The following is a 21182-nucleotide window of genomic DNA, read 5'->3' on the forward strand; positions in this document are numbered from 1 at the left end:
CATCTTGCCAGACTGTTTTGGCTGAGTGATAAATGCAGCAATGTGTTCTCTCTTGAGTTATTAACATTTCTGGATTTGTGGCATGATTTGACAGGATCCAGATGCCAAATACGTATTTTTCCAGTGCTGCTGCCTTGAGGCGTATCAGGCTCCAGACATTTTTAGGTGCAGTAGGCAAGCTAAGCAAAGTTTCCTCTTGAGCCAACATTTGGAAACTGGAATTCGGAAAGCTGGGAGAAAGACAGCTGACAAGATCTGGCAGGATTCAGGATTCAAAGAGAGATTTTTCAGAGCACGCTGCTCTCGATTTTTGAGGTCATGACTGGCAGATCCGTGACGGTTTTTTATTTAGACATGGAGCTTCAGGTGCCAGCCACCAAAAAAAAGTTTCTTGGGCTCTAAATCCTTGGATGCCGGTCACGTGCAGCGAGGAAAAGGAAGAACTGGGTGGTGTTGTATATACTTATCCCTTATTCTGCGTGGACACAGCTATGCGGGGCGTTGTGAAACCCCCACCGCGCGAGGGGGCCCCGGGGGGGGTCTCCCCCTCCCGAGGACCCCGCGGGGCCCGCGCGCGTCCCCGGCGGCCCGAGCCCCGCGGAGCATCCGCGGGCGCGGGAGCCGCTGCCGGGCGCTCCGCGGGCGGCCGCGCCGCTCCGTGACTCACCCGGCGGGCCGAGCGCGGGAACTCCCGCAGCCGCCGGGCGCCGGAGCCAGAGCGCATGTGCGCTCCGTGCCTCGCCTCTGCTCCGCTCGCCTCGCCTCTGCTCTCCTCGCCTCTCCACGCCTCGCATCCCTCCCTCGCTCCCTCCCTCGCTGCCTCCCTCGCTGCCTCCCTCTCCCCGCCGCCTGGGTGCTGAAGTTGGGCGGATGGCAGCCGAGCAGCTCGGCTAGGGACGAGCCGCACGAGCCTTGCCGCGGGATCGCGCCGCGCACGAGCACACGCAGACGGGCGGTGGTGGGTAAGGCAGCCCGCTTTTATTTTAAGCCCGAACCTCGCTGAACGGCATCAAAATGTCTGCTTTACACCGATGCATGGAGTAGGGGGGGGAAAAAAAAACGGGAGGGGATGAGGGGAGGAAGAGGAAGAGGAGGGAGAATGGATGGAGGGTGGCGGAGAGTGCGGATGAAGATGCACTCGCCGGAGAGGCTGCGCGTGTGTGTGTCGGTGTGTCAGTGTGTGTGTCAGTGTGTCAGTGTGTGTGTGTCAGTGTGTGTGTCAGTGTGTCTGCGTGTGCAACAACGGGCGGCCGCGGCGGCCCCGACTGCGGCGCCGAGGCTGCAAGGTGGAGCGTGTGCGAATCGGTGTGCGCGCGTGTGTGTGCGCGCGTGTGTGTGCGCGCGTGTGTGTGCGCGCGTGTGTGTGCGCGCGTGTGTGTGCGCGCCCCGCGCTCCTCGCTGCGCGCCCGCGGAGCACAAAGGGCTGGCAGAGGTGCCCGGCCCCGCTGCGGGCGCTGGGCGCTGCCCAGCCCGGGGGCCGCGGGAGGCCCGGCCGCCCCCGGGGGAGCCGAGGGGCGCGGGCTGGCGGGGGGACAGTCGCCTGCTTGCCGGCAGGGCAGGGCTCCTCCTGCCGCTCCTGTCGACCGTCCTCCTCTTTGCCCCCTCATAACGCCGGGCCACTGGCGGCGGGTGTTGTTATTATTGTTATAATGCTTTTAGGCGGAAGGTGAGGGCGGGCAAGCGAGTCCTTGCTCGCAGATGAAGAGTTGCCTTCCCTTCTGCCTTCCCCCTTGTCCAGGCGCCCGGGCCGGGCCCCTCTGCGGCAGCATCCTCCGCTCCCCTGCCAGCTTCCCGTCGCTTCCCTGGAAATGTCGGCGGGATGCGGGCGGGGAGGAGGGCGGCGGCGGGAGCAGGTGCCGGCGGGCGGCGGCTGCTCCCGGCCCGGCCCGGCCCGGCGCGACCCGCTTCCCTCGGCGCCAGCAGCCGGGGGCTTCCCCGGGGGCTCCCTGGGAAACCCCGGCTCCTGCCGCGTGGGAGCCGCAGCCCTTCCCGGCCCCTGCCGCCCGCGGCACTTTGCCAGTGGGTCTTCACCTCTCCACGGGATAAAATCCACTGGCAGCCAGGGGAGGCAGCGGCTGCCTGGATTGCTTAGCTGTCAACTTATTTTCAATCCCATATTGCACCATTTGCTCTGTGCTGCACTACATCTTCTGGTTTATTTATAAGGAAGCCTTCCCTGCAGCATCAGGCTTAGAGCTGGCAGAGGTGACAGCTCAGATTTTCAGGATTTGGTTTCCAGTATTTGGTTCTCGTATCTGGGTTTTCACCAACATGTGTCACAGGTTTGCAGCCAGATGCTTTTGCAAAATGGATGAAATCTCAGATAGGCTGCTAGGTAATTGTAAATTACATGTCATCTGGCAACAGTATTGTGGGTAACAGGTGATAAATAGTTTTCTACAAATGTAATATACATGCAGCACAAATCTGTGGAGTATTATAAAGATAGTTAATTCTTATTCACATCACTGAATGTTAGTGTCATCATCCTTACATAAATCACTTGGGACTTTGCTATGGCAAAAGCCATTTAGGCAAGCAAATTATTTAACCTTTATAAAGAAACAGTGTTATACACTGTTATCACTGTCAGATTGTTTTTAATTTAATTCCAAATTCAAAATAAGCAAAGGCCTCCTAAAAAGATTCACCTGCCCCATCCCTAAAAGTTTACAGCTTTGGAAGTGAAGGCCACGATAAACACAAATATTTAGCTCTCTAAAATCTGTGAGTTAGGTATTTAAATGCCTTTATCAATCAGGGCCTAAGATCTTTCTAAGTAGACAAAATAGAAATGTAATTTGATTTAAAACGTAAGATCAAAAGAATTGTTCAGTTCAATATCCCGTCTCTGGCCATAGTCGTTAACAGATGCTGAGGGGTAAAAATACATAAGAAATGGTATTTGTATACAGTGACCTTTCCTGGCATATACTTTCAAGTTCCAACAATCAGGAGTACAGGGATTCCTTAAACTGGGGGTTGCCTCCAGACCATCATATTTAATAAGCTACTGTATTTCTTTACTCCCTTTTCTTACATCGATTAATACTTTGATCTCAACATCATTTGGTGGCAGTGAGTGCCAAAATTTAATTATGAGTGGTGTGAAAAAGTATTTCCTTTTGTTTGCTATGAACCTACTGCCTCATAATTTCATTCAGTGCTCCTCAGCTTTTGTATGCGACAAGGAGTGCATACTGTGTTTGCACAAGGTGCTAGCCTGGCAGCACCATCCTCTCACACCAGGGCAGGCAGTTCAAGTTTATTATATCTAACATTGTGCTGGAAGGTCTGTAGAAGCCAATGCCCTCAGTCTATATGTTGAAAATTCTAGATACTAATAGTGGGTAGGAGAGCTATTATACAACATGGACCCTTGTTCACAAATAATTGCTCTGAACCCATGAACTCATTTCACAAAGGCTACTGAAGAGCTATCTGGTGAAAATTAACTCCCTGCACTATTGATCTGAATCAATCTGACTGACAGCCTAGTGAAAAATTCCCTATCCTAATCCACTTCTCTACTATTCTGAAAAGAAGATGAAAGGTCTTATTCTTGAACTGCAGATTTTCATTTTAAAGAACCATATTAAATATACTGCAAGTATAGAAAAGTTAGAAGTATATTAGAAGTATATTAAAAAATAGAAGGGTATTATAAAAATAGAGGTATACAAAATATAAGCATCTATCTATGAACATTACACATCTAGCGTCAGTTCTAGTTGCTCTGTGTTAGGGTTCATTTCAAGGAACATGCATGCTCACATGCATGTGCATAGTTTTGAAAGCCAAGTGTAAATCTCCCACAAAATCTAAACTATTTTGAAGGACTTGTGATTCAAATTCTCCCCAACAGTAGTGTTGAGATGGAATCATGCTTGAGGAGCACAAGTACAGGCTGAGATCGCAGAAGTCTTCCCTCTCTCATCATTAGCCCTGCTTTAACTTCCTCATAAGAATAGTAAAGGGAAAAGAGACAGAGATGTATAAACACATGGTCGGGACCCCAAAATGCAGAAGTTCTCATAGCTGAAAACCGTCAGCAGACACAGCTTGGAAGAACACAGGCATCTGCAGCAAAAAGTCAACAAATGGAGAATGGTAGAAACTCAACAGAGTTTCACAAAAAAAAAAATCCTTAGAAAATAAACAGATTACATTAAAAAAACCCTCAAATGCTGCAGTTTTCATGCCCAAAAAGATGAAAAGGAGATTGAGTGGCATCATTTTTAAGACAGGAGAGAAAGGATGTTAGTTAGTTTCAGAATTAAGCCTCTCAAAGTAAACATGAGAATGGCTTACCACCTACAAATGACATTATATATATATATAAATATGTATAAACATTTTTTAAATGAAAATACATTAGCTTGAATACATTCTATAAATCTAGCACCTTTTAAAACAATTTGGACTTTTTCTCCTCCTCCAATGAGTGAATGAAACTGCTTTTTCCCTTGTTTGCTTCATCTCTTCCTTTAAATATGAAATATATGGACATTCTTGGGAATATTCTGAAAGTGTGCTAAATGAAACAATATTAGCTCTTTTGACTTATGTTCACTAAAGTTATGTTACAACTTTCTCGATGATGAGTTCATAGGTAAGGTAGGGACATATTTTGCCCTCGTACCAAGGAACTCAACCTCAACCATTTTTAATGAAGAATATATCCTCTCCTTACTTGCAGTACTTATTATGTGAATACAAAATGAGTTTTCTATGAACTTACAAGTTCATATGCTAATTAGGTTGTGTTCAAAATGGTTAAAAACTAAATCTTTCAAGAAATTTAGCATTTCTATTGACTCTTGTTTGACTTGAATAGTCTTAAAAATGAAATAGCACAGTCGATCTTTCCATATTTTTAATTAATTAAAAGCCTGTGCACAGGGTATATAAAAAAAGAATTTATTAAATTGTAATTAAACTCATCTATGCATGGTTATAGCTAATGGCTCTAACAGCACAGGCTGTAAATAGATTTGTGCCGGTAAGTTTGATGACTCTTGGGAGGGGTCCTGAAGCCTCCAAGGGAACTCAGCCCGTATCAGCTCTGGGAGAGCTGGCTGCAGCAAGTCTGCGATATGGGGGGCTGGATGCCTGTGTCACCCTGCTTCAGTGGCTGGTTAACTGGTTCAGAAATCTTCTTTCTGCAGATATTTTATGCCTCTACCTTAAGCAAGACAGTTTCCCCTGGCACTGCTGCTGTCTCTAATGTGCACAAAGAAAGCATCCATGCGGTGTGAGTGAGGCAGAAACTGACGGGAGTATTTAAAGCACAAAAACACATGAACTATTCTGCCTGCCCAGGCACCATGTAGTGTGGGTTTCGGGTATATAAGTCCTCTAAACCAAAGCAGGGGCTAGATTCACTAGTGTGCTTTAGCTGCTTTGTGCTGTTCTGGTGTTGCAGACCAGATGCAAACCCAATTTAAATGGCTGCGTGCTTTGAACAATTTGTGCTGTTCTGACATCCTGATAAAACTGTGCTTAAAATAAATTTTAAAAAAGAGTAAAACAATGTAGTGCAAACCGATTTAAGACTGATTGTATCAAATCTTCATTTAAGTTTTGAGTGACATCCTTGTCTTTGGGTTCCTTGTTTGTAAAACATGAATTAAATGCTTCATATCCTTCATACAGTCAGAATTTTCATATATTGCTTTGTAATCAAATGTCAGTAAGCTGATAGAAATCAGTGAATTTCTAGACAACATGAACACTGGGAATTACAGATAGGGATGTGGAATAGAAATAAATAAGTAATGAATTTTTATGGGGCTCCTCCTTAAGCCAGGTGTTACAAGTTACAGATTGCAGTTAAAGACACTCAGACATCTTAAACACTATGTCTGCACTGGGTAATCCAGCTCCATGCAGAAATACCCAAATATCTAGCCTAATTCTGTTAGTGAGAAAGAGAGTAAATTAGTGAGTACTGCAAGCCAAACAGCTTCTGCTACTGAAGCAGCTTCATGTAAAGCTAGCTTGGATATTTTCTGCAGCGATGACAGCCCTGTGCCTACTGAAAGATGAGACAGAAATCACAAGCTGGACCACTCTGTAGTCCTAACTCACAGAATCACAGAATGGTTGAGGTTGGAAGGGACCTCTAGAGATCATCTAGTCCAACCCCTCTGCTTAAGCAGTTCACCTCAAGCACGTTGCATAAGGTTGCATCCAAGCAGGTTTTGAAAACCGCCAGAGAAGGAGACTCCACAACCTCTCTGGGGAAATATTTGTACTGCCCAGTAGAGAATATATTAGAGAAACAGCTGCCTTTAAAGTGATACTGTTACTCTATGTTTGCTCACTGTTATAAAATTCAACCGAATACGCCAACTTTCTCTGTAATTTAAGTGCAAATTAAGCAAGACTTGCTCTTACAAGACTTACTTGGTTTTAGGAAGGTTGAATATGGTTTAAACTGTTTTGTTGTGTTATACTTTTCTATTCTGTGGTATGCTATTATATTATGAAATCATTGTCTTTGGTGGAAATAATGATAATAATAAAAATGAAGTACAGGACAGAAGGAGTTTGGTCAGTCCCACCCTGTAAATAGCTCTAGAAAAGATTATGTCTTCTTTCTTTATCATCAACTCATGTCAGTTACAGTAAAATAATACTATAAGTTCAAAGATAAAGCAATTAACCCACAGGAATCATGAAGACTGTCACACTGTCCTTAGCACTTTTATACCTAACACTTAACACTTTCATACCTATTGCAGTTCAGAGAGCTTTCAAATGAAATATTTCAAAACCCAAGGCACCCAAAGGCGCTATCTGTTCTACAATACCCAGACACACAGCACCTCAAGTCAAGGACCTGAAGAGAGTTCTTATGTTTCTTGCAGTATCATTGGCTAGTATCATCATACACATAGTGATCTCCTAAAAGCCTAAGAAATTGTTCCTAGCATGGTTACTACTTATCATTTATGTGATGAAAGGAACTTTCTAAAATCAGGAATTTCTTATCTGATCCACATTATTACAAAAGCATTGCAGGCAGGATGCAAGATCTGATAGCCACATTACACGAGACCTTCAAGTGGTGTAGATGTTGCTTTGTCAGTTGTTTGAGTCAGATGAAAATCAAGAACAGTGAGTAATAACTTCCTTTACAAGTAGCCCTACTTTAATTAATGTAGGTGGGAGGTGTGCTCCTAATTACTCTGTGTCCGAAAGGTGTCTGTATTTAATACTAAAATGTTAGTCAGATACTTTCAAAGCTTTCACAATGGGCTTGAGAACAGAGGAGTGAGATGTGCAATCTACTTTGTATCATTCAAATAAAATGGTTTAAACATAAAACCACAAACGATTTTCATGCTTAACTCTAAGCTAGTTTGTTGGAATTCAGTTGTCATAATGATCTGATAGTCTAACTGATACAGTTTGATGTGTCTGATAATCTGGTAACAGAAATCTAATTTTTACATTTTTTCATGTGTTCAAAAATTTTACAAGTACTCACAATGTAAAAACCAAATCAAACCAAATAAGATAGAGTCTTAGCTCCTTGATAAACATCATGTGGACCAGAATACACAAAAATGTTTTCAAATGTTTGATCATCTTATGTGTAAACCGAGTCACAGAGACACTATAAAAAGACAAGGATGTGTTCTGTGTGCTGAGGATCTTGATAAGGGTAGGGGAAACACCTGCACCTGCAGAAATTTCTGAAATGCAGCTATGAAATAAGCTATGAAAATGACAGCTTAGAACTGACAACTAATGTACAACTGGGCATTGGTCAGTGATTCAGTATACAACAATTTACTGTACAGAAATCTATTTATAGGATTTTTCCTGAAGACTGTCTCAAAACATATACCTGCACTGCAAGTAACAGTGTACTGGAGGGATGTCTGACCTGGGCTGAGTACTGGAAGCAATCTAGTTAAAGCAGCACTGAACCGTGTGCAAGGGGGTGACCCTATTTTACCTCTGCTGTCTGTATGACATCTTGCATCCTATATGGAATTCCCAGGAAATCAAGTCACTCCTCAGCTTTTTTTTTTTTTTTTTTTTTAAGTTATATGACTTCTGAGAGCATTTACAATGAGATATATTTCATACACCTTCCACCATTGTCTTAGGTTTTCTTAAGGCCTTTTCAATTTATCAATATCCTTCTTATCTGAAGACATCAGAACTGCATTTCAACAACAGTCATTAAAAATACAAAAGTAGCATAACTTTTATATTTCTGCTTTAAAATTTCTGTTTTATATACCCAAGGCAGCACACTTCTTTTGACTGCAAGATTGCACTGAGGGCTTTTATTTGCCATGACTCTTAGGTCTTTTTAGATTCTCAGGTTGTGTTCCTGAAAATGCTAACAAAATGCTGGCCTACATATCGAATTGTTAGAATAGTCCCCGGCCTGGCTGGGAATTTAGCCTAGTCCAGGGACTATTACCAATAACCTGTTTCTATGAGTTTGCCCTGTTATGCAGATCAGATGAAACTAATTATATTAAATATATATATTAAATATAGCTAAACTGGCTAGTTGGCCTCAGAGCCAAGCCACAGAATTCCCTGGTTTACATATACACATACATCTTTTCCAAAGATACAGCTTCCAGCTTTTGGCTTTGGCTTGCATTCTTTCTTCCTAGACATATGATTTTAGATTTAACCAAATTCATGTAAAACCAAATCCAAAGCAAATCCATATTTCCCGTGCCTTATTTTATAGTGGATCCACATCACCTTAAGTAAGTCAGTGATTTTTTCCATTTAGCTTATATTATTCCCTCCATATTTTCCTTCTTCAAACATTAGTATTTGAAACATTAGTGCAAACAACCTGCATTTAGTGATTTTTATAGTTTTTTTCTGTGTAGTTTCTTTATTCACCCATAGTAGAGCAGAACGTTACCAAATTGTCTAGAAGACAATTCCTGCACACATTCCTGTACAACTCAATTAGAAACCTGCTTAATAATTAGTTCCCACTTGTATGCTGACAGCCCAAGCAAATACATGGTAGTTTACTCCTTAGTGAAAAGACAATTACTTCACATCTCTTTAATGATGGAGGGGAAAGGTCTTTTTGAATGCAAGCAAATACGATTTGAAAAACTTTAATGTAAGAAAACTAAATTTATCCAGAAGTGTACTGTATTACAGACTCATCTATAGCAGGAATTCAGTTGGTTTAAGGTTCATAATGGTTCATAAGAGTCCAAATAATTCAATTGATATTAAAGTATATAGTATTTTTCCATTAACTCTAAAGGACCTTTATGGCAGAAACTATTCTTACATGCAATATTAGTCATCATTTATATTTCAAACATGTAGACTATCAAGATCTCTATTTACATTCTGATAAGCAAAAACTGTATTTCTGGACAGCAGCAAAGTAGCTGGATGCCAGAGGCACCCTAAACTCATTTAACTGCACCCAGCTCTGTGAGATACTAATGGCAACACCTAAAGACAGGATTTTATATTTTAAAACCAAGCTCAGTAACATTCATACAGCAGGCTTGCTTGCTTTCTATGTTTAACCCCAAGCTATCTAGGTGAGAGACTGTTTTAAATTGCACTACAGTATTATCCTCTAAGGTACAGAGTGTATTCAGCAGGGTGCCAAGCAAATCAGCTGCTATCGAAGCAGTCTGGCAGAATGCCCTCAGCAGCCCTCTGCTCTGGGCTGCTTTTCATTATTATGGCCAATTCCAGCAGGGGGTCTAGGAGTAGTTTTAGGAACATGGGAAAATAAGAACGTGCATGGGTAGGAACATCATGGCTAATTGAATCCCAATCCCCTGCTGCTTCTAGCAGCCAGGTCTTACCTTTTCTTCCTTTTCTGTACCAAGTTAATATTAAAAGCAAGTAACTTTTTTGCCTCTGTTCTTATTCAAAGGCTGTTCCATAGCTCCTGTTCTTTCTTCCAGGCACATTTATTCAAAGAAAGCTTCTTCTCAGTTTGTTCCTGTGCAATCATCCATCTTAAATCAGTCTTTTCCTCTTCCATTTGTCCACCTGACACACTCACCTCCCTCGCCTTTAAATATTCATCATAATATGCACCTCAGATCAAACAGAACTCGGAAGATGGAGGTAACCCTCAGAAAGCAAAATCTTCGTCTCTTGTGAAGAAAGAGGGCCTAAACGCCATGGCAACAGCACTCCTCCTGATCATGAAAACCCTCCTCAAACCCTTTCTCTTCCTAACGTAGGTCGCGCAGCTCTCTATAGTGGGAATGTAATAGGTTGTGTGGCTATTGCATGAATGTTTTGCTCACTCCTACTTATGTAAGGGGAATCCCATTCTAAGGAGTTTTCAAAGGCGAGCGAACACCTAAAGAAATCTCAAGAGTGTGCTGCCTGATTTTCAGTGCTATGACTCAGTGCAATTTGTACTGTGAAGAGTGGCACCAAACCACGTGAACAAGTGCCTAGTTGCCAGGAGAAGGTCGAGATCACCAGTTACTTTTTCTGTCCCATGTTAAACAATCTGAAACAAAAAGAAAGATGTCACAAAAAACATTAGAAAAGACACAAAATAACATTAACTTCTTTATGCAATTTCCCTACCTTGAACTAAAAATAAGAATTTTCTAAATATTAAAATGAAAATATGCAAAATATAAAAGAAAAAAGTGAGAGAATGTAGATAAAATACAGGAAAATGCATTTTCAATCAGACTAATCGTCATTAATAGCAGAAGTTCTGGTATAATGGAATTCTCTATTACACTCAGATAAAATGTCTCCTTCAGCAAACTCTTCTCCCTCATGCACATCTCAATCTTGACCTCTTGTAGAACTAGATAAATAAACAAAACATGAAGCTGGACACATAGATATTGGCCTAGAAGAATAGAGTTTCAACAATTCTGTGGTGTAAATGCTTTGGTTCACCTTCATGGGATTGCACAGGACAAAAAGAAATGTTTTCCATTTTGATTTGCTGCTACATGAGTCTCCTTCAAAGGGAAAGTCAAATCACAAGAGAAAATAAAACACTTGTCAAGCAAATTAAAAATGTGGTCCATCTGCATGAATTGGCAGATGACTATCCTTAGAGTTCAGTTCTGCTTTGGTATTGCTGACCTACTTGCAGACGTGAACATGAACAGATTATGCTGCTCTTTGAGGGCTTCATTCTCATCTCTTAAAAAGTGTTCTTTACATCCATGTAAAGAAGACATTCCAACTGACAATAATTACCACATAGCTGTTATTCTGCTTGCCATTCTGCTTTTTCTAGCCATGACTATGCACAGCCCTATCTCAGGGCAGGGAGCACAGCAGGAAATAAAATTTGACTGGGCCCAAACTTACAGTTTATGAACAATGATGAAACATCTGATATGATTAGCAGGCAGCAACTCTCCTAGAAAATGCAATTATAGTGTGACCTCAATTTATTTTTTATATTTAAAAGAGCATATGCTACAAATACACATAAAACCATATTTAGAAACTATATAAATTTAACTTTCAAAGTGTTTCAGATTTCATATGCTTTGTCACTGCTTCTAAGTGATGTGTAATGGAAATACAAAGGTCAGCACTATTAGCACATTCAAAACACTTCCATCCACATCTCTGTCCTAATATTTGCATGGATGATTTATGAGAGGGCAAGATGTGTCCTAAGTGTTGTCTACGAGCACCAGAAAAGAATTTCCTGAACAAAAAAAGCAGCTCCACCAAGAATCAATTCAGCTGTGCATATACCCTGTTTGTTAAGGCTGCTCTGGAGCTCACCTTTCCCAGACTTTCACATTACAAACCTGTGGGGACAATACTGCATTGGTCTGGATGCCGGTGGAGGAGCACTTCTGTGTGTCCAGTGGTTGTTTAATCCCCATCCCACCCAATCCTGAGCACCTGAACCTACCTGGCTCTCATGCTATGATGCTGCCACGCAGAGACATCCCTGTGTTGTTCACAAGACAGCAAGGTGGACCATGAAATGTGTGGGAGCCAGACACACTTACAGCCCTCTGGAACCTGGGCTTCTTTTCTCTTGTAAGCAAAACTTCTTAAGGGCAGAATCAAGGTTTCTGCAATGCATATTTGTTCCTGCTAAGACTCTAAACAAATCTGCAGCTCCCCAGAATTGAATTTTAAGACTCGGATTTAGACAGAATACTGTTGGCAAGAATATCTAATCTTTGTCAGTTTGTCTCCAGAAATCGCTAGAAAATACCAGGAATTGGTCATAGCACATTTATAGTGATGATGCTGCAAGTTAGAGGGAAGCCAGAGAAACAGATTCGAGGAGTTTTGAGAATTTAGAATACCTCAGAGAAGTGCCCATAAATTGTTTCCAAAATATTAATGAGAAATGGATGGTTAGAAGTAGATCCATAGTGGTATAGAGATTCAGTGTCCAGAGATGGTTTCTGACAATAGGAGCAGACATGTACTTTCTTAAAGTGCTTGGCACTGCTGCCTTCTGAAAGGCAGAATTGAGAATATTCCCTACAAAAAAACCATAGTACTTGTTCACAAGTTTTGCCAGTGAGGAAAAGTGTCAGTCCAAATTAATTTGGATTGACATTTAATTAATTTAATTTAATTAATTGAAAGGCAAAATATTTTCCAATATTCCAACGAGATGGAACAATGAGCATGAACACAGACCTCCACCCAAGCACAAAAATTTGCAAAATCTTACTTTATGAACAAGCATGCAGTCAGTCTGACCAGTTCTTTCCACAACACTATCAAAACTTTCCTTGCAGGAGGAAATGTTTGAGTCAGCTCTGCAAAGAAAATAAGTTTATCTCATTCATTAAGAGGGCTGAATCTTCTGTTAAATAGCAAAATATTCTTTCTTTGCCTTCCACACAGCCATTCCACATGATCTTAAGAACTTTCTATGGCACAGTCATTTATACTCAGTGTAAGACTTTTGTCTCTGTCTCTCTGACTGTTTCTCTGCTTTCACCACAAGGCAAGAACTGCTGAACTTGGGGAGCAAGAAAACTACAGGGAAGTCTACAGGGAACTGCAAAAGCTGTATGCACCTCAGAACTGAATATCCCCATTTTCCAATAAAAGAAACAACTCTGTAAGGGCAGGAAGAGTAACAATCACAGACTGAGAGAACACTGAAATTTTAAGGGGGCATTCAAAGTCCAGGAAGGACTAATATAGCAGGTATTGAGACTACAATGGTAGACAACAATGAAGGGTAAGTGAAAATATGAGTTTGAATGTTAATATGTTAGTTAGTGAAGAAAAAACCAATTAAATAGCCAAAGTAATAAAATTTGGAGGTATGGAATAGGAAGAACCCCGAGAGCAAGAAACTAAAATGTAAATGTGTGAGAGAGCTGGGCAGAGGGAGGCTTTTTGCAATGGAAATGCAAAGGAGAAATGGATATTAGAGCTGAGAAAAATGAATAACAGTATTGTGCAACAGACTATGATAAGTAAAAAACAGTGGAATTGTTGATGGCTGAAGCCTAAGAGGTTGAGAATGAAGCGATTGGAAAAATTATGATATATAAATATCATGTCATATAGATATATAAATACCAGCATAGCTATTACTATCACTGGTAAACACAAAGTGATTGGCCATTTCAGCAACATTTAAATACATGTTTGGGGGTGAAATCTATTTCTCCAGATTTTTTAGGATGGATGAATGACTAATCTTTTTTTTTGGAGGAAAACATGGGTTTTTTTAGAAAAAAAAAGAAGCAAAATCTTTTAATTAAAAATTTCACTTAATTGAAAAATTTCTCACAACTCCAGTTTACATGCAGCCTTCCAGAATTAGATATTTGTGCATAGGGTCAATTAGTCTAGCAAAGAAATAATCAAGGGAGTGTTTATCTACTCCCGCTGGGATGGCTGTAGCCGCTGGCTACACTTAGATCCTGATGTGCCACAGGGATTAGGCATCCAAACTAGTGCTTAGTTAGATCTTTGTCCTCTCTATCCAAGAACACAAATATCCCGCTCCCCACTCATTTTTTAGGTACCTAAATGTCTTCAGTAAGTCTCCCAAGTGCCTGTTATTCTTGTGGATGTGCCTGGAACTGCTTCCAACTAAGTCACCACGAGCTCTCATCAGGACATTTTCTTCTGCCTGAGATCCCTGAGGATCTCCATCCAGGAGACATGCTAAGAGTGCGCGTCTCGTTTCCTGAAATAGCTGAGCTCATCACAAAGCACAAAAGCCAAATGAACTGTCACAGGAAAAGAAGGAGGCAGGTCATAAATTAAATTCTGTGGTTATTTAATCTCTCCTTATCTCACCAAAGCTGCTGCCATTTTTCTCCACTTTTCTTTCACAAAACGATGGAAGAGCTACAGCTCTGACCCAGCTGTGTGAAACCTGGGTTCCATGCTGCATTAATCTTAGTGAGTTCAGAACTACTTCTTCCACTCACAGGAAGCCTGCCCTAATCATCAGTCTTGAGTTCAAAAGATATTGAAGGGGAGAAATGCCCTCCACTCTTCCTCCTGATGTTATGCTGCTTTGCAGAATCCCTACCAAATACATAAATAGCCATTAGCCAGAGAGGCAGCAAACTGCCCAACATTACACCTGGGAACATCAACCTCTTGGTTTCTGCCCCAGTCTAAGCACTGAAGCCAGAATGGACACCATATTATTTAATCATGGGGATATCAAATAAAAACAAGAAAGCCCATCCACCACTTCTTTTTTCAAAGAATATCCTAGTGCTTTAAGTGCTTTCAAAGGAGTGATTCAGAATCTCTCCTGAATCCAGGAAAGGGGTCATGGCTGAAAATCTCAGTTATTCTGCAGTTCAGGTTGAGTTATTCTGCAGCTCAGGTTGAGTTCCTCAGTCCCCAAAAGCAGGAGAGCATAAGGCACTCCCTGTGGACACCACTCTACTCCTAGCATGGTTGTAAAGCGGCTTAAGCCAATCTAAGTCAGAACTGCTGCACCTCTCCATGCTCCATGTGTAAGCACTGGCAGTGAATCAGTTCAGAGAGCTAACCAGCCCTCCAAATTAGCTGGCTAGGTAATCTTTTTTTTTTTTTTTTTCAGAGTGACTGGTCCTGCCAAATCAGCTACTTGATTTGGGTTTCCATGTGGTTGAAACTCATCACCATGAATCAGAAGTGTCAGGAGACCAGCAGTTCAGATCTAAGTTGACCTAAACTTAGCTAAACTAAACTCTCTGGCCTCCCGGGGTTCATTCTGAGGTGTCTAATGCTGCCTAGATACTTTACACATGGCTGTGCCTTTCTGGGAGGCGGTCACCAGCAACAAAGTGCTCGTCGTATCTTTGCAGCCTGAATTCTCAGGCTTTATATTTGCCGTCCAGCTGAGCTACGCCAGCTGTTGGGAACCTAGTACTCCCCATAATGCACGAAAAGCAAATGGTATTGGCTTGACTTTCTCATTTCCTCATCTTGTAAATAATGTCCATGTAAACTGCATGATTTTTTTTCCTCCTGGAGCTTTAGTTTTATTTGGCCCCAGTTCTAACTTTCAGGGCTCTGCTTCTGCTAAATTTCTTTAGTTATCTCAGAAAAAATACATAATAATGTGCAATATAGCTAACACATAACAAATAACTGAATCAAAATATCCATAGAAATTTTAGAGCTAAAAAGGAGTTGTTCGGCTTATGAACTGCTGTTCAAATAAATAAAAATGGTACTTACAGAGCAGATTAAAAACAACAATTTTATGTCCTGAGAAAAAAACCTAAACTTTATAATACATATAACTTACATAAAATATATATGTATATATAGTACATATAACTTTATCTTTGATTAGAAGTTCTGCAGTGAGATGGTTAACCTAAATCTTTAAGTAGAAAATTCATTTCTCTCTATCCCTCATTTCTTCCTTTTTTTTTAAAAAAAAATTCTATTTACCGTTGTCTTTTGATACTTCATCTCAGTAAAGGTTTTCCCAAATCTGGATAGAAAGGACACTGAAGGCAAAGCATCCAATCTGGACATAGACAAGTTCTTCCAAGATTTGTCAGATAATTTCTAAGTTCTTGCTCTCTGAAGAGTCCATTTGTTTTTAGCCTTTTGAATGACATAGAGACACCAGGCAAAACTGAGTTTATTTCCTAGGGCTGAATGCAGAAACTCCACTTAACATTTCAGAAATCTCTGTCTGCCCCTGCTCTACGCACATGTGGAAGAAGCAAGTGGCTCTATATTGTCCTACTTGGAAAAAAATATTAATGAGACATTAATTACATATGGGAGCTCAAAACTATTGTTTAAAAGTGACCATACAGATTAAACAAATAATGTACAACAACATTTGTATTTTCAGCAAGGTCTTCCTTAATACAGACAGGTCTACTTTACCTATTATAGCCCTGCTTAGTAGCTTAGAGAAATAGAAGATTTTTAAAGCTCAAGTTTTTCTCTGGATATCCACATTTCTTATATATCCCTAATTAGCATCTTGCTTCAATGTCTCACAATCTTATAATTCTATATACTTAACAATAATATAGGGCTGGAAATTAAATTTGAGTAAGATTTTTTTTAATCAGAAAACATAGTTCCATCTTAAGCTAGTTTTTGTGCAAATTATTTAGCGGTCATCAAAAAACTCTTAAATCCTAGCTGGACCGTCTGATCAAAAAGAAAACTCTCCTTTTTTTCACCTAACCACATGCTTTTCTGTCTGGATTTAGAAAGCAAGGGCTAAACCCAAGCAGACAGAAAAGAAACTCAAACCTGAGTCTCTAGCATCCCCTACCTTTATATCCACTAACAGTGAGACTACTGATTGCAGGATAGAAAGTACCTTTCACGTTGATGGGACCTACACATGAATGAGAAGCCTAGAGAAGCCTTGATTCAAAACTGGAGAGACATTAAAATCATCAATATGCTTGATGAAATGGGAAAATAACTTTTTGCATGAAAAAGTGAAATGCAACAATTCACACCCTACAGTGTTTTAACTCTTATTAAGTTAACTCTGTGACTTTAGACAGTAACCCGCAAATGAGGACACTGAGCCAGGCTTCTTCAATTTTAGGGTGGCCCTCAGCTGTGGGACCATCTTTCCTCTCTAGTTTGTTGAATATCTCTGATCAGTTATGTATGGTAGCTGACATGCTCTAAAGGAATTTCCTTTATTAATTATTTCTTAAAGCAATTGCAGAAAGCTTAATGGCAATGGTCTTTTGTACAATATAAACTCTTACTTTTAAAAGGTCCCTGGTTCATCTACAGACACACCACTGTCAGATGTGAATCATGCCAGGATTTAGTGCTGCTTTCTATGCAAAGTTGAACACACTGAAAAAGTGTCCTCGTCTCCATCAACATACTTTCTAAGGAAAACAGTAAGTTTGTGTTGCTTTTTTCTTGAAAGGAGCATCTTGCTTGTGCACTGTTAGGTTAAAGATATGAGAAAGCAGTGATGAACACTGAAAGAGAGACGAAATAAAAATACAGTGTGGTCTCTTAGAGAAAGACTAACAAATGTTGAGTAACTTTTTATAGTGTCCGATGAAGGTGACACAAATGCACAAAAACTATAATAAATGAATAAATGGGGAAGGTGCATTCCTATCCATTGCTTCAGTATCTTTTATGTTAAATGAAATACCATTAAATTGGGAGCCATGATAAAAGCATATCACCAGAACACAAAGTTTGCCTGTTCTTTAAATCATATAAGCTAGGAATAATCAGGCCAAGTGCTATGAAAGCTCCTTGATCCAGCAAGATACAGAAAACAATTCATATATTTTATTATGAGCCAAGCCCCCAGGATCTTTTCAATCAGGCTTGATTTTGGAAATATCATAATGTAATTTGTGGCAAAATTAGAGCAAATAATAGCATGTTTTGAACATAGCCAGTTCAACCCCATCATACCATAGCAATACCATTAGAAGCAAACCAACTTTCTTGTGCTGTCTCTCTATTAAATTATATTCCAGAGTGATAGCATTCTTACCAGAAAAAAAGAAAAAAAAAATCCAAGCACATTTTAAAATGATTAACTGTTTACATATTATTTCGTTTTCTTAATCTATTGCAGATTCTGATTTCCTTTGGTCTGTGTCTTGGATGCCACAACTAAAAAGCAATATATTGGCCAAATATGAGAAAAACAGCCTCTGTATCTGAAGGAAGTTCAGCCTATTCCTGGATTAGCATAATGGTCATTTGTAGCTGTAAAACTGCTACATGTTAGCATGAAATGGAAGACCTTGAATCTCTCATATAATTCTGGTGACAGAATCTGACTTGATGCTAAGAAACAGTGTTATTCTCTTGATTAGCCTCCATAAATTCACTTGAGCTAATGGACTTTCAAGAGCTAAACTACTAGAAAAAAATAGATTATTCCTAACATCTCTGGTCAGTCAATTAAAAACTACATGGCTTCTGAACATCACTGATTCAAATAGTCTTCTGACATGATGCTAAAGCATGAGCTATCTTTCTGGAGAAAAGAAGGCTGAGAGGGGATTTGATTAACATGTTCAAGTATCTGAGGGGTGATTGTAGGGAGGATGGGGCCAGGCTCTTCTCTGTGGTGGCCCGTGACAGAACAAGGCGTAATGGATATAAGATGAAACACAGGAAGTTCCACCTCCATGTGAGGAAGAACTTCTTTCCTGTGAGGGTGACAGAGCCCTGGAACAGGCTGCCCAGAGAGGTTGTGGAGGCTCCTTCTCTGGAGATCTTCCACACCCACCTGGATGCCACCCTGTGCCACGTGCTCTGGGTGTCCCTGCTGGAGCAGGGGGTTGGACTAGATGGTCTCTAGAGGTCCCTTCCAACCTCTAGATATTCTGTGATTCTGTGGTCTTTCTTTGTGCCAGGTAGAATCAAGATGCCACTAGAGCCCCACAGAAGATCTCTCTGTGTTTGAAGCATAAACACTAAATAGCAGTGAAGAATTGTGAGGAAGCATGGAGTACAGGGAAAAGGAAGCAGAAAAAAGCTGAGACTAATCTGCCTTTGAGAAGGAAAACAGTGTGAACCCCTGAAAACATGTGCATAATAGCATGTGTCACCCATTTCAACAAGGAATTAGCTGTAAACTGTCCTCTTCATCTGACCCAGAAGTAATCATAAATCATTTTGGAAACACCATGTATCCAAACTATTGCTTGGCTTTTGATAGAAGCAGTCACTTTGCTTCTGCGTGTTCTAGAACAATTTGACATCTCAACTATCAATATCAAGCTTCTTTTCTATCAAGCAAATAAAGCACAAATCTGAGTCCTATATCATTCCCTCATTTACTCATAATGAGTAAAAAAGCAAGGATGTCCATTCCAAGCTAAAAACTTTGTACTGCCTCACATTCCTCCTACTTTCAAAAAAATAAAATAAATCTAAATACCTATATTTAATATCAAGTGCATAAGATTTTAACTAGGGGAAATCTTGAAATCCAAGAACCTTGTTCCAAGAATCCTTCTTTCCTTTGTCATAGACTTCCTGTATGACTCTGAAAACTAGTCCTGCCACCCCTTAAAAAAAAACCTTTCATACTCACACTTACATGAATATGACCAATATTAGGAAACCAAAACTCTTCTTGCTTTCTGTGTTATTAGGAAAGTTGATTCTTATCTCAGGTGTTTTGAAGCTGATTAAACTTCTGTGCAGGTGCAAATGACAAGATGTAGTGCAGGAATGTGCTTTCTTACAAAATAAACAGTGGTTTTACAATAGCTTAAATGGAGCTAATTCAGAATTGTACTTAGGCAGCTTTATTGTTTCACTGGTTAAAGTGACGACTCTTTGAGATACACTACAGCTTCTCTTTAAATTATTCCTCTGCTCCATCGGCTCATGTAAAGCTCTCCACTAACTTACTTTCTCATTTTAAGGCACAATTTTATATAGCTTTCCCAGTGTAACATTAACGGAATGAATATTGATGTAGATATATCTATGATTCAACACTCATAGAAGGCAGCTATACAAATAGCAGGTATCTGTCTCATGAAATAAGTACTACTGAAATCTTTTAAACTTGGAGGCAGAGCTTTTCAGGAAGCAGTCACTGTGTATCACTCAGTTTTGCCATCCTCACCCATTCAGTGATCCAAAGATAATCCTTCTAGACAGATCGTGCACTGCAATGTAATCGGGACTAATAATCTTCAGCATACTTGATCATGGTCTCTCCTCTGGCCTCTGTTGGCATGGACATGAGTGACTATGTGACATTTTATTATTCCTGAATAGGACAACTTGGTTTACGCAGATTTATCCTTACTTGGGAGGAAAAAAAAAAAAAAAAAAAGCACAATCTTATAGTCCATTTGCCAAGATCACTGGAAAATGATTCTCATCATAATCTTAGCATGTAAAGCAATGCTAGTAATAACCCTTTATGCCAGTTTTGGAATAATTTAAATTTATTTTCTCTGATAAATAAACATAAGCACATAAACAGTCCAGCTAGTTCTAAATAACTGTTGATTTATTGTCAACCACTAAATATTGTGCCTTTCAGCCTCTCTTATCAGTAAAGACTAAGTAAACTTCTTGAGTAAGTCTGATCTTATGCAAGAGCAAGTAGCAATATGCTAGTCAAATATATTTTTCCCGTTCATATGTGATTTATCTCTTTAAAAATTAAAGTAGAAATCAGCACTAATGTCTGCACTTGCTAGTCTGTTGTGGACAGGCTCCACAAGACACGCAGACTCCACAAGACAGTCTGGTCAGAAAGAAATGATGATCTTGTTTCTTCCGGTTTTCCGAGTCGTCTGACAGATTTTAAGTCAAATTTGTCATTGTAAAAAACAAACAACTGTGCCACTCTAGGCAGTATCTAATACCTAGGTAATACCTAGAGTGTAAATGCTCTGGCTCCTCTTCCACATTGTGTCCACAAGATTCTACTCCTCTAGGCTAAATAATCTTCTTGTCTACTTGTGTATCCAAAAGGGGATGAACTAAAGAGTATACTTATGCTAGACATCTGCAATGGAGAAAGTTAAATAATCATGATGTCTAAATATTCTTTTTTTCTTGTCATTGTCAGACACTTAGAGTAAAGCTGCCTTGTTTCCTAGCTACTATGTTTTTGCTTTAGAGAAAGAGTACAATGCAGTGCCTTTTTATGTTCTGCTTGCCAGGCATATATAAGTGTTTTATTATGTAGAAAAGCTTTGGTAACCTAAAAACCTTTTGTTTGTAATATTTATTTTAAGTTAAATGCCTAACTT

At 40.2% G+C, this 21182-nt stretch overlaps 1 protein-coding gene across 3 annotated transcripts in view; it reads left to right on the forward strand.

Moving 5' to 3' along the window:
* The first annotated feature begins 851 nt into the window (after positions 1–851).
* Positions 852–21182, forward strand: part of RGS17 (regulator of G protein signaling 17) — a 72189-nt gene continuing 51858 nt past the window's right edge. For 2 of the 3 annotated variants that reach the window (XM_088537063.1, XM_088537065.1), the window contains exon 1: positions 852–962. The gene's annotated coding sequence lies outside the window, so the exon portion shown is untranslated. Of the gene's footprint in view, positions 963–2175; positions 2206–21182 lie in introns of those variants that run through there. The other variant, XM_088537064.1, reaches the window with a different exon arrangement.

The sequence above is a fragment of the Tinamus guttatus genome, unplaced genomic scaffold (assembly GCF_059628265.1).
Source record: "Tinamus guttatus ecotype Peru unplaced genomic scaffold, ASM5962826v1 Tinamus_guttatus_pri_ptg000716l, whole genome shotgun sequence".
NCBI classification, from domain to species: domain Eukaryota; kingdom Metazoa; phylum Chordata; class Aves; order Tinamiformes; family Tinamidae; genus Tinamus; species Tinamus guttatus.